This window comes from Scyliorhinus torazame, chromosome 24 (assembly GCF_047496885.1).
Source record: "Scyliorhinus torazame isolate Kashiwa2021f chromosome 24, sScyTor2.1, whole genome shotgun sequence".
Taxonomy (NCBI): domain Eukaryota; kingdom Metazoa; phylum Chordata; class Chondrichthyes; order Carcharhiniformes; family Scyliorhinidae; genus Scyliorhinus; species Scyliorhinus torazame.
Genome location: NC_092730.1, coordinates 40,981,484 through 40,995,940, shown reverse-complemented (window position 1 = coordinate 40,995,940; position 14,457 = coordinate 40,981,484). Strand labels below are relative to the sequence as shown.

The following is a 14,457-nucleotide window of genomic DNA, read 5'->3' as shown; positions in this document are numbered from 1 at the left end:
CAATCGAGGAAACCTCCTCTGAACCGTATTTACCTAAATAAGGAAACCAAAACTGCACAGAATTAGCGAAATGTGTAGCTCCTGGAATAAAAGGGACAGCAGCAATATGGATATAAATGTGGTTGAATAATCAGAAACAGAATATAATGGCCAGTAGAGAGTTTTCGGACTGGAAGAAGGTTTGTAGTGTGCGACATGGGTTCCTACTGGAATATTTGCTTTCCCTGGTATATAACAATGTGCTAGATCATGGTGTAGAGGGAACAGTTTCAAAGTTTGATGATGGTACAAACTTGGAAATTTTCTGAACTGATACGTGGACAGTCTAGAACTTCAAACGACGAAAGATGATTTTCAGTCTGGAGACGTGTGAGATGACTGGTTTAGACTAGAAACCAGGCAGGGGCTGGTTTAGCACACTGGGGTAAATCGCTGGCCTTTAAAGCAGACCAAGGCAGGCCAACAGCACGGTTCAATTCCCGTACCAGCCTCCCCGAACAAGCGCAGGAATGAGGCGACGAGGGGCTTTTCACAGTAACTTCATTTGAAGCCTACTTGTGACAATAAGCGGTTTTCATTCATTATGCATTTTTTAAGGGAATGGAGAATCATAGAATTTACAGTGCAGAGGTGGCCATTCGTACCATGGAATCTGCACCAGCTCTTAAAATAGCACCCCACTGAAGTCCACCCTTTCCCTGTATCCCAGCAACCCCATCTAACCTAAGGGTAATTTAGCATGGCCAATCCACCTATACTGCACACCGCTGGAGTGTGGTCGGAAACTGGAGACCCGGAGGAAACCCACGCAGACACAGGGAGAACACAGACAGTGATCCAAGTGGGAATCGAACATGAGACCCGGCGCTGTGAAGCCACAGTGCTAACCACTATTCTACCGTGCTGTCCCTGAATCATGGTGAATACCAAGAGCTGAATAATGTTGTCAACACTCACATAGAAATGGCACACAGAATAAAATGGCGAGATCGTGGAAAATGTGGACCGTTTTCCATGACCGGAAGCCACCACTGGAAAAAGGCAGATCCAGCAGATAGGATTCGCCCTCACCTCCAATGTGTCAGCTCAGCCTGCGGCAGATTGAGAAAGAGAATACTTGAAGAGCAGCTTCATGACAGGATCGTTCGGAGTGACCATTGCACAGTGCTTACTCAGCAACGGCAAAGACTGGTCCCGTATGTGTTTTATTCTGTTCGCAGTGGAGGCCAACAAACCAAAAATAACCCAATTTACCCATGATCCCAGTACGAAAAGCAAGGGACAAAAATTGTTTCTTTTGATTTTATTTCAACAACGAAACTGCGAGGGCAGCATGGCGGCACAGTGGTCAGCACTACTGCCTCACGGCGCCGAGGTACCAGATTCGATCCCGGCTCTGGGTCACTGTCCGTGTGAAGTTTGAACATTCTCCCGTGTTTGCGTGGGTTTCGCCCCCAGAATCCAAAGATGTGCAAGCTAGGTGGATTGGCCACGCTAAATTGCCCCTTAATTGGGAAAAATTAATTGGGTACTCTAAATTATTTTAAAACAAGGTGAAGACTGCGGATCCCGCTCCTGCTGTTTAATACAGATCACTATACCTGGCACAGTGAGCAGAAAGAAATTCGTGTTGTTTGTGTGAATTTCACTCCAATTTAAAACGCTCCTGAATGAAAGTGTCTGTGTCACACGGCTCCCGATCAGCCAGGAGATGGCACCAGTCCACAATAACTGTATTTATGCAATATATTTCTGATGTTCTGTGTGTCAATACATTGGACTCTTACTCTGGTCTGAGACGTTACCTTGTCCTTGTGCCCTGATGCTGCCCTTTTCATCCTGTTTCAGTAATAACTTTTTACTGGTATTAATTATGTAACTTACTTAGTGATTAAGTTATTCAGCCACTAGGAGTGTTTTAAGCTCATTTTGTAAACGGAACTTTGCGTGGCTCGTATTTTTGTCCCGTTTAACCCACCTATTTACTATTGTTGCAGACTGAGAACTTAGTTATTAATGTTGAAGATTGTCGTTTATTTAAATTAAGTTTCCACTCAAAACAAATTGATGCTGGTTATTACATAAGGAACCCATGGGTGATGAAAACAATTGGTGAATTTTATTTGAGGAGTGTCCACTCCTTTTCTGTCCTGACCTGCGGTATCTAATTAAATAATTCACCACTGTGATGGGCAGGAACTGAATCTGGGTCAAATGCTGGGACAGTCACCACTATACCACCACCTGTCACTGGGCAATGTTGCCCCCTCTGTATTTATAGAACGAATACACAAACAATGAAGCGGGTGAATGTATTAAATCAGGGATTCGATATTCTTGTAACCAATATGGCTGCAATGGGAATCTTTCATATTCCGATAGATCGGGTAGAGCTGGGTAGCTCAGTCAGAAATCAGATATCTGGGGATTTCAAGATGATTACTACAATGATAATATTTAACCATGTTAATGTTCTTTTGCTCCAATTGAAATGTGTTACGAATACAGCGTTACCGTGTTGTACAACTCGCGTTCAACCAGGAGATGGCAGCAGTGCGCAATAGTTTGGATAACCTGTTTGTGTCCGCAGATCTCGACAGGAATGGAGCTGCTGCTGCACGGGCAGCTGGACAAGCAAGCGGCACAGATATTAACAAACTGCACCCGCTCCAAATAGATTCCCCAAATTATTGAACAAAACAAAAACAAGCACAAATCATATTTTAAGAAAGTATGACAGTGTCTCTGAAAACAATATACCAACACCTCATAAAGAATCGATTTGCCTAGACTAATTCAAAATCAACCGTTTCAATATCAGCCTTAATTCCTTGCCAGTTCTCAGACAGGCGCTGACGGGTTAGAAGATTGCATCACTTTTCAAGGTCCTGCTCAATAAAATCAATCACAGACCCATGATCTGCTTTTCTCCTGTTCTCAGACACATCCACTTTCTACAAGGGCGCACTAACTGGTTTTCAGAGTAAGAGTCAGACTGCAGTCACCTCGTTCTCTCTCGATCCCTTTATCTCAGAGCCACCTCACAACCAGGAATGGAACTTCTCACAGAGCCAAGAATGGAATAGGTTGTCGATTCTTCCACTGATTCAGGACCGTCCATCACCAGGACGTGTTGGTCCAAAAGAGTTGGGATGAGATGGGGCTGAGTTTCGCTGTGTATCCAATGAGTCCCCGGAGAAGGACAAAAACAATGAGTGAGGGAGAGTGAAAGAAACAAAGAAACAGATAGAGAGACAAAGGAAAGAGAACAAGAAAATATTTTAAAAATATGTTCCATTTCTGCCACGATCTTTTTACCCAGAAATACATTCAGCTGAATGAAACCAAACCACGTTTCCATTCGCTGCCGTTGCTGCTTCTCCTTCCGAACGTTGCAGCAAATGTTATTATTTACTGATTGCTGTTTTGGGTGTGAGTTCCTTATTCATCTGAATATTTCGTTCAGTACCCCCCCCAAAAATGTTAAATATCTGACTGAACTTGATTAACGTTCAAACCGCTTATTTACAAACAATCGGAAAACGTACTAATTTTCGAAGAAACAATTCGAATCACAGCCGCTGCGAGCAGGATTCGAATCTGCGCGGGGAGACCCCATTGGATTTCAAGTCCAACGCCTTAACCACTCGGCCACCGCAGCTGCGTTCAACGTATCATTTATTAGTTATTTGGTCGATGGAATACATTCTAAAACCAGCCTGGAATCACTCCTGGAAGTTATTCCATTCAAGCGACCAATAGTCGGCCGGTGCAGACACGGTGGGCCGAATGGCCTCCTTCTGCACTGTAAATTCAATGATAATCTATGATTAATCTAGGAAAAAGGTTCGGCACAACATCGTGGGCCGAAGGGCCTGTACTGTGCTGTATTTTTCTAAGTTCTGATAGTGTTTATGTGAGGAGGGGTTGATACTTCGTGGAAAATGGCCATTGGATTTGGAGAGAAGCATTGAGAGACTCGAAAATCGCAACTCCCTAAACGCACAATTCCACTGATTTAATAGTTTGTGTAACAACATCAGTTACATTGGAAATATATTAGAAATTCAAATGGAACAGGACCACACTTCCCAGTCTGGAAGAAAATTAAAATGATGGAATCTAGAAATTACGGCACAGAAAGAGACCTGTGCAGGCCGAATGGTCACGTGATGACCTGATGACGCAAATAACATGATCACGTGTCTGGATTCGAGCAGTTCTCCCCGGATCGCGGTCAGAGCAGAAACCAGGAGCACCTGCTCAATTATTAATTTAATTATTTTTTATTACAAGACCTTGGTCGCCAGTCATTGAGAGACCAGCATTTCTACATGGTGTCAGGAGTGGGCAGTATGGCAGAAGGACTCCACCGCATCAACCTCCTTGTATCATCGAATCGTAAAATCTCCAGAACAGAAGGAGGCCATTCGACCCAACGAGTCAACACTGACCCTCCAAATGAGCACCACCGCTAATCTGCAATAGGTAGTGCAGCATTCCGGCTAGCTCAGTCGGTTAAAGCATGGTACTTTTAATTTCAGTATCGTGGGTTCGAGCCCCACGTTGGGCGCTTCCATCTTAGTATCTTAAAATATTCATGCTGAATTAACTGTCTTCATAACAAAAACACAAGGTTCTGTCGCTTGACTGGGAATCCAGGGGTCGAAACTAACCCTTGGTGACACGATTGAATTAATCAGGAATTGAAATTTCGTCTCCGTAATGGCGCAGAAAGGTTCTGCTTCAGACGGATCGATTTCCACAACCGGGAACACATTTACACAACAGGGAATGATTTAACACAACCAAAGAACAAAGAAATGTACAGCACAGGAACAGGCCCTTCGGCCCTCCAAGCCCGTGAAGACCATGCTGCCCGACTAAACTACAATCTTCTACACTTCCTGGGTCCGTATCCCTCTATTCCCATCCTATTCATGTATTTGTCAAGATGCCCCTTAAATGTCACTAGCGTCCCTGCTTCCACCACCTCCTCCGGTAGCGAGTTCCAGGCACCCACTATCCTCTGCGTAAAAAACTTGCCTCGTACATCTACTCTAAACCTTGCCCCTCTCACCTTAAACCTAGTAATTGAACCGTCTACCCTGGGGAAAAGCCTCTGACTATCCACTCTGTCTGTGCCCCTCATAATTTTGTATACCTCTATCAGGTCTCCCCTCAACCTCCTTCGTTCCAGTGAGAACAAACCGAGTTTATTCAACCGCTCCTCATAGCTAATGCCCTCCATACCAGGCAACATTCTGGTAAATCTCTTCTGCACCCTCTCTAAAGCCTCCACATCTTTCTGGTAGTGTGGCGACCAGAATTGAACACTATACTCCAAGTGTGGCCTAACTAAGGTTCTATATAGCTGCAACATGACTTGCCAATTCTTATACTCAATGCCCCGGCCAATGAAGGCAAGCATGCCGTATGCCTTCTTGACTACCTTCTCCACCTGTGTTGCCCCTTTCAATGACCTGTAGACCTGAACTCCTAGATCTCTTTGACTTTCAATGCTCTTGAGGGTTCTACCATTCACTGTATATTCCCTACCTGCATTAGACATTCCAAAATACATTACCTCACATTTGTCCGGATTAAACTCCGTCTGCCATCTCTCGGCCCAAGTCTCCAAACAATCTAAATCCTGCTGTATCCTCTGACAGTCCTCATCGCTATCCGCAATTCCACCAGCCTTTGTGTCGTCTGCAAACTTACTAAACAGACCAGTTACATTTTCCTCCAAATCATTTATATATACTACAAAGAGCAAAGGTCCCAGCACTGATCCCTGTGGAACACCACTGGTCACAGCCCTCCAATTAGTGCAGTGCAGTGCAAATCTGTCAACGGAAGAGTCATTTTTCCACGATAGAGAGAACAGTCACACAGCAGAGAGCTCAGTTACACAGCTGAGAGCTCAGTTACACATCAGAGAGCACGGTTACACAGCAGGATATACATTTACAAACAGGGCCTCTCTGTGTGCAGCAGAAAACACATTTTCCTAAATACCCAATTTCTCCATCTCAGTATCTTGCTGGTTTGCACTGCACCTTTTCTGTGTGTCACTGTGTGTATCCTGATAGTCTCTTTCTGTGTGACTTTCTCTATCTGTTACAGCCATGCTGATGTTACGTATTCATCTCACGTTTCCCAAACAAGCATTGTGATTGATAAATACAGAAAGATTTCCACACTGACATTCAGTACCAATGTCTGATAGAGACTGAATCCCACCCTCACATACAGTACCAGACATTGACTGAGAGGGAAACCGAGAATGGGAGGCAGTGTCATACTGGACTCGGAACTGTAACTTCCTCTCTCCACAGATGTTGCCAGACCAGCCGAGTTATCCAACATTTTATATTTCTCTTTCAGGATTTTATGAAGAATCTCCATAGCGGCATTGCCCTTGTGCTCGACGCTTCTATTTATAAAGATTGGTCCCGGATGTCTATTGTTCTGTTCGCAGCGGAGGCCAACAAACCAGAAAGAACCAAATTGACCCAATGACCCCGATAAGAAAAGCAAGGGACAAAAAAGAGTTTCTTTCGATTTTACTTTAACAACCAAACCAAATTGAACAGGAATTAAGAAGCCCATTGAGTTGATAAAATACATTTTGCTTGGGAGGTAATGGTAAAATGGTGTCAGCGGCACGCTGACCACCGGCTGGCTCGTTGGTCTGATTCTCGCTTAGGATCTTCTGCTGCCATAAAATGAGAGAGATCCCGGGTTCAGATTGCGGACTGTGCAAATAACTTTTTAAAATCTGTACGATCGATATGGTGCCATTGACTGAACTCGGGAGTAGTTTGGAGGAAAGGGAGGGAGGGAGCGAGGGTCATGTTTAGAGCTTAACCACTTCTTCACGCCAGTTCTTCAGCTGCCAACAGTACAGTCGAGGTGACCCAGTTGACCTCTTCCAGAATCCTCCTCTGCCGCTTCCACTGGATGAATTTCCTCATGTTTGTCCACTAGGGGGGGTTCTTCGGCTACTTGTCTGTGAAAGCAGCACCGGAAGCAGCTGTGGAGACAGATTCCAATCTCCAGGATGCAACTCTCCAATTGGATACTTCACTTTGATCAGATCTTACACTCTCGTTTAGAGAATCATTGAATAGTTACAGATCAGGCGAAATCCATTTTGCCCACGGTGTCCACGTTGGTCGCCGAGAGCTGGCGGTAGTCCCGTGATAAAAACAGAAAATGCTGGAAAATCCCAGTAGGCCTGGCAGCATCTGTAGAGAGGGAAACAGAGTATGAGGAGCAGGGTCATACTTGACTCGGAACTGTAACTCTCTTTCTCTCTCCACAGATGTTGCCAGACCAGCCGAGTAATCCAACATTTTCCAATTCTCTTTCAGGATTTTATGAAGAATCTGCATTATGAAGAATGTGCTCGACGCTTCTATTTATAAAGACTGGTCCCGTGTGTCTATTGTTCTGTTCGCAGTGGAGGCCAACAAACCAGAAAGAACCAAATTGACCCAATGATCCCGATAAGATAAGCAAGGGACAAAAAATAGTTTATTTGGATTTTACTTTAACAACCAAACCAAACCAAATCAACAGGAATTAAGAAGCCCATTGAGTTAATAAAATAAGCTTCGGTTGGGAAGTAATGGTAAGATTGTTTCAGCGGGACGTTGATCACCTTTGGTGATTCTCGCTTAGGCGATTCTCTCGTAGGCAATTCTGCTGCGATAAAATGCCAGAGGTCCCGGGTTCCAATCCCGGACGGAACCTGCAAAGCACTTTTTAACATCTGTGCGATCGATATGGTGCCATTGACTGAACGCGGGAGCAGTTTTGAGGAAAGGTAGGGAGGGACGTGTTTGGCGCTTAACCGCTCCTTGACACCTGTTATTCGGCTGCCCACAGTACAGTCGAGGTGAATCAGTTGACCTCTTCCAGAATCCTACTCTGCCGCCTCCACTGAATGAAGTTCCTCCTGTTTGTTCACTGGAGGCGTTCTTCACTGAGTTCTGAATTTGGTGCATTTGCGTGCTATAGTGAGAGTTTCGTGACTGAGGGTGTATAAGGGTTAATTTTGATCTAAAGTCTAGTCTTTCTTAAGTTAATTAACTTAAAAGTTCCTGTTTGGTTGAGAAGGTGAATTTTCAACGAGCTTTAAACAAAGGTTCTACTTGTAGGTACTTGCAGCTGGAGCTTATTAATTAGCTAATTGGATTAGGCCAGTCTCCAGAGGCTAGATTCACAGTATAAAAGTGATCCAGCTACAGTGCACACTTTGTTTGCTCTGAGTGATGAATTTGGTGCATTTGACTGCTACAGTGAGTGTTTGGTGACTGAGGGAGTTAGGTGAGGAGGTAGTAATGTGCTCCTTTAATTTCATTTCAGCAAAGAGCGAGAACGGAACCAGGAGTTTATAGAGTGTGTAGCTGACTGGGAGCAGAGTCAGAGGCCGGAAGTCCAGTTGATCCACAGGGCAGCTATATTCTGTAAGGCAAGAAGGGTTGGAGGCTAGGGCAGTTACATGCTCATCCTGTAGGATGTGGGTGGTGAGGGATACCACCGGTGTCCACGCTGACTGTACCTGAGGGAAGTGCACCCAACTCTAGCTCCTCAGAGACCGTGTTAGGGAACTGGAGCTGGAGCTGGATGAACTTCGGATCATCCGCGAGGCAGAGGGGGTAATAGAGAATAGTTACAGGGAGGTAAGCACACCCAAGGTACAGGACAAGAGTAGCTGGATTACAGTCAGGGGAAATAAAACAAACAGGCAGACAGTGCAGGGATCCCTCGTGGCCGTTCCTCTTCAAAACAAGTATACCGTTTTGGATGCTGTTGGGGGGGGGGGGATGACCTACCGGGGGAAGGCCTTAGCGGCCAGCTCTCTGGCACTGAGTCTGGGTCTGGGGCTCAGAAGGGAAGGGGGAGAAGAGAAAAGCAATCGTAATAGGAGATTCAATGGTTAAGGGAATAGATAGGAGATTCTGTGGTCGCGAGCGAGACTCCCAGAAGGTATGTTGCCTTCCGGGTGCCTGTGCCAGGGATGTCTCGTATCGTGTCTTCAGGATCCTTAAGGGGGAGAGTGAGCAGCCAGAAGTCGTGGTGCACATTGCTATCAACGAGGTAGGTAGGAAAAAGGGTGTGGAGGTAATAAACGGAGTTAGGCTGGAAGTTAAAAGCCAGAACACACAGAGTTGTCATCTCTGGTTTGTTGCCGGTGCAACGTGATAGCGAGGCTAGGAATAGGGAGAGAGTGCAGTTAAACACGTGGCTGCAGCTATGGTGTAGGAGGGAGGGCTTCAGGTATTTGGATAATTGGAGTGCATTCTGTGGGAGGTGGGACCTGTACAAGCAGGATGGGTTGGATCTGAACCAGAGGGGAACCAATATCTTGGGAGGGAGGTTTTCTAGTAATCTTCGGGAGGGTATAAACTAGTTTGGCTGGGGAATGGGAACCGAATTTGTAGTCCAGCAACTAAGGTCGCCGATATTCAGGACGCCAAAGCGTGTAATGAGGCAGTGGGGAAGGGAACACTGACAAAGGAGAGTACTTGCAGGCACGGAGATGGGTTGAAGTGTGTATACCTCAACGCAAGAAGCATCAGGAATAAGGTGGGTGAACTTAAGGCATGGATCGGTACTTGGGACTACGATGTGGTGGCCATCACAGAAACTTGGATAGAAGAGGGGCAGAAATGGTTGTTGGAGGTCCCTGGTTATAGATGTTTGAATACGATTAGGGAGGGTGTTAAAAGAGGTGGGGGGTGGCATTGCTAATTAGAGATAGTATAACAGCTGCAGACAGGCAGTTCGAGAAGGATCTGCCGACTGAGGTATATGGGTTGAAGTCAGAAATAGGAAAGGAGCGGTCACCTTGTTGGGAGTTTTCTGTGGGCCCAAATATTAGCAGAGATGTGGAGGAACAGATTGGGAAACAGATTTTGGAAAGGTGCAGAAATCACAGGGTAGTAGTCATGGGTGACTTCAACTTCCCAAACATTGAGTGGAAACTCTTTACAAAGAACTAAGAACAAAGAAAATTACAGTACAGGAACAGGCCCTTCGGCCCTCCCAGCCTGCGCCGATCCAGATCCTTCACCAAAACCTGTCGCCTATTTTCCAAGGATCTACTTCCCTCTGTTCCCCGCCCGTTCATGTATCTGTCTAGATGCATCTTAAATGACGCTATCGTGCCCGCCTCTACCAGCTCCGCTGGCAAAGCGTTCCAAACACCCACCACCCTCTGCGTAAAATACTTTCCACGCACACCTCCCTTAAACTTTCCCCCTCTCACCTTGAAATCGTGACCCTTTGTAATTGACACCCCCACTCTTGGAAAAAGCTTGTTGCTATCCACCCTGTATATACCTCTCATAATTTTGTAGACCTCAATCAGGTCCCTCTTCAACCTCCGTCTTTCCAACGAAAACAATCCTAATCTACTCAACCTTTCTTCATAGCTAGCACCCTCCATACCAGGCAACATCCTGGTGAACCTCTTCTGCACCCTCTCGAAATCATCCACATCCTTCTGGTAATGTGGCGACCAGAACTGCACGCAGTATTCCAACTGTGGCCTAACCAAAGTTCTAGACAACTGTAACATGACCTGCCGAATCTTGTACTCAATACCCCGTCCGATGAAGGCAAGCATGCTGTATGCTTTTTTGACCACTCTATCGACCTGCGTTGCCACCTTCAGGGTACAATGGACCTGAACTCCCAGATCTGTCTGTACATCAATTTTCCCCAGGACTCTTTCATTAACCGTATAGTCCGCTCTTGAATTAGATCTTCCAAAATGCATCACCTCGCATTTGCATGGATTGAACTCCATCTGCCATTTCTCTGCCCAACTCTCCAATCTATTTATATTTTCCTGTATTCTCTGACAGTCCTCCACGCTATCTGCAACTCCACCAATCTTAATATCATCTACAAACTTGCTAATCAAACCACCTATTCCTTCGTCCAGATCATTTATGTATATCACAAACAACAGTGCTCCGAGCACGGATCCCTGTGGAACACCACTCGTCACCTTTCTCCGTTTTGAGACACTCCCTTCCACCACTACTCTCTGTCTCCTGTTGCCCAGCCAGTTCTTTATCCATCTAGCTAGTACACCCTGAACCCCATACGACTTCACTTTTTCCAGCAACCTGCCATGGGAAAGTTTATCAAACTCCTTACTGAAGTCCATATATATGACATCTACAGCCTTTCCCTCATCAATTAACGTTGTCACTTCCTCAAAGAATTCTATTAGGTTTGTAAGTTATGACCTTCCCTGCACAAAACCATGCTGCCTATCACTAATAAGTCTATTTTCTTCCAAATGTGAATAGATCCTATCACGCAGTATCTTCTCCAACAGTTTGCCTACCATTGACGTCAAGCTCACAAGTCTATAATTCCCTCGATTATCTCTGCTACCCTGCTTAACCAAAAGGACAACATTAGCCATTCTCCAGTCCTCCGGGACCTCACCAGTGCTCAAGGATGCTGCAAAGATATCTGTTAAGGCCCCAGCTATATCTTCCCTCGCTTCACTCAGTAACCTGGGAGAGATCCCATCCGGACCTGGGGACTTGTCCACCTTAATGCCTTTTAGAATACCCAAACTTCCCCCTTCCTTATGCCGACTTGACCTAGAGTATTTAAACATCCATCCTTAGCCTCAACATCCGTCATGTCCCTCTCCTTGGTGAATACCGATGCAAAGTACTCATTAAGAATCTCACCCATTTCCTCTGGCTCCACGCATAAATTCCTTTTTTTTTTTTGAGTGGGCCAATCCTTTCTCTAGTTACCCTGTTGCTCCTTTCTACGAATAAAAGGCTTTGGGATTTTCCTTAACCCTGTTAGCCAAAGATATGTCATGACCACTTTTAGAACTCTTTATTGCGCGTTTGAGATGTGTCCTACTTTCCCGATATTCCTCCAAAGCTTCATCAGATTTAAGTCGCCTAGATGAAAAAGGTATGCTTCCTTTTTCATCTTAGCAAGTCTCACAATTCCACCCGTCATCCATGGTTCCCTAATCTTGCCATTTCTATCCCTCAATTTCACAGGGACATGTCTGTCCTGCACTCGAATCAACCTTTCCTTAAAAGACTCCCACATTTCAAATGTGGATTTACCCTTAAAGACCTGCTCCCAATCCACATTGCCTAGTTCCTTCCGAATTTTGTTATACTTGGCCTTTCCCCAATTTAACACTCTTTCTTTAGGACCACTCTCGTCTTTGTCCATGAGTAATCAAATAGTTTGGATGGGGTGGTGTTTGTGCAGTGTGTCCAGGAAGCTTTTCTAACACAGTATGTAGATCGTCCGACCAGTGGGGAGGGCATATTGGATTTGGTACTTGGTAATGAACCAGGGCAAGTGATAGATTTGTCAGTGGGGGAGCATTTTGGAGATAGTGACCACAATTCTGTGACTTTCACTTCAGTAATATAGAGGAATGGGTGCGTGCAACAGGGCAATGTTTACAATTGGGGGAAGGGTAAATACGATGTTGTCAGGCAAGCGTTGAAGTGCATAAGTTGGGAACATAGGCTGTCAGGAAAGGACAGTGAAATGTGGAACTTGTTCAAGGAACAGGTACTACGTGTCCTTGATATGTATGTCCCTGTCATGCAGGCAAGAGATGGTCGAGTGAGGAAACCATGGTTGACAAGAGAGGTTGAATGTCTTGTTAAGAGGAAGAACGAGACTTATGTAAGGCTGAGGAAACACGTTTCAGACACTGCGCTGGAGGGATACAAGATAACCAGGAGGGAACTGAAGAAAGGGATTAGGAGAGCTAAGAGAGGGCATAGAAAATCTTTGGCGGGTAAGATCAAGGAAAGCCCCAAGGCCTTTTACAGAGATATGAGAAATATGAGAATGACTAGAGCGAGGGTAGGTCCGATCAAGGACAAGAGCGGGAGATTGTGTATTGCGTCTGAAGAGAGAGCAGAGGTCTTGAACGAGTACTTTTCTTCAGTATTTACAAATGAGAGGGGCCATATTGTTGGAGAGGACAGTGTGAAACAGTAAGCTCGAGGAAATACTTGTTAGGAAGGAAGATGTGTTGGGCATTTTGAAAACGTTGAGGATAGACAAGTCCCCCGGGCCTGACAGAATATATCCAAGAATTCTATGGGAAGCAAGAGATGAAATTGCAGAGCCGTCTGCAATGATCTTTTCGTCCTCACTGTCAACAGGGGTAGTACCAGGGGAATTGGGGAGTGGCGAATGTCGTGCCCCTGTTAAAAAAAGGGAATAGGGATAACCCTGGAAATTACAGGCCAGTTAGTCTTACTTCGGTGGTCGGCAAACGAATGGAAAGGGCACTGACGGATAGGATTTCTGAGTATCTGGAAAGGCACTGCTTGATTAGGGATAGTCAGCACGGATTTGTGAGCGGTAGGCCTTGCCTTACAAGTCTCATTGAATTATTTGAGGAGGTGACCAAGCATGTGGATGAAGGTGAAGCAGTGGACGTAGTGTACATGGCTTTGACTAAGGCATTTGATGAGGTTCCCCATGGTAGGCTTCTACAGAAAGTAAGGAGGCATGGGATAGTGGGAAATTTGGCCAGTTGGATAACGCACTGGATAACCGATATAAGTCAGAGAGTGGTGGTGGATGGCAAATATTCAGCCTGGACCCCAGTTACCAGTGGCGTACCGCAGGGATCAGTTCTGGGTCCTCTGCTGTTTGTGATTTTCATTAATGACTTGGATGAGGAAATTGAAGGGTGGGTCAGTACATTTGCAGACGATACGAAGAGTGGCGGAGTTGTGGATAGTGAGGAGGGCTATTGTCGGCTGCAAAGAGACATAGATAGGATGCAGAGCTGGGCTGGGAAGTGGGATATAGGGTTAACGTTAGGGTTCTTGCCTATGTGGAGGAGCAGAGAGATCTTGGGGACTATGGTCATAGATCTTTGAAAGTTGCCACTCAAGTGGATAGAGCTGTGGAGAAAGCCAATGGTGTGCTAGCGTTCATTAACAGAGGGATTGAATTTAAGAGCCGTGTGGTGATGATGCAGCTGTACAAAACTTTGGTAAGGCCACATTTGGAGTACTGTGTACAGTTCTGGTCGCCTGATTTTAGGAAGGATGTGGAAGCTTTGGAAAAGGTGCAAAGGAGATTTAACAGGATGTTGCCTGGAATGGAGAGTAGGTCTTTCGAGGAAAAGTTGAGGGGGCTCGGCCTTTTCTCATCAGAACGGAGAAGGATGAGGGGCGACGTGATTAAGGTTTATAAGATGATCAGGGGAATAGATAGAGTCGACAGAGACTTTTCCCCCGAATGGAACAAACCATTACAAGGGGACATAAATTTAAGGTGAACGGTGGAAGATAAAGGGGGGATGTCAGAGGTAGGTTCTTTACCCAGAGAGTAATGGGGGCATGGAATGCACTACCTGTGGAAGTAGTTGAGTCGGAAACATGAGGGACCTTCAAGTGGCTATTG

The 14,457-nt window shown here is 45.5% G+C and overlaps 1 non-coding gene across 1 annotated transcript; it reads right to left on the bottom strand.

The window, feature by feature from the left end:
- Nucleotides 1-3,579: 3,579 nt before the first annotated feature.
- Nucleotides 3,580-3,661, bottom strand: trnas-uga (transfer RNA serine (anticodon UGA)). The gene has a single exon. It is a non-coding gene; the product is annotated as a tRNA-Ser (tRNA).
- Nucleotides 3,662-14,457: the final 10,796 nt, after the last annotated feature.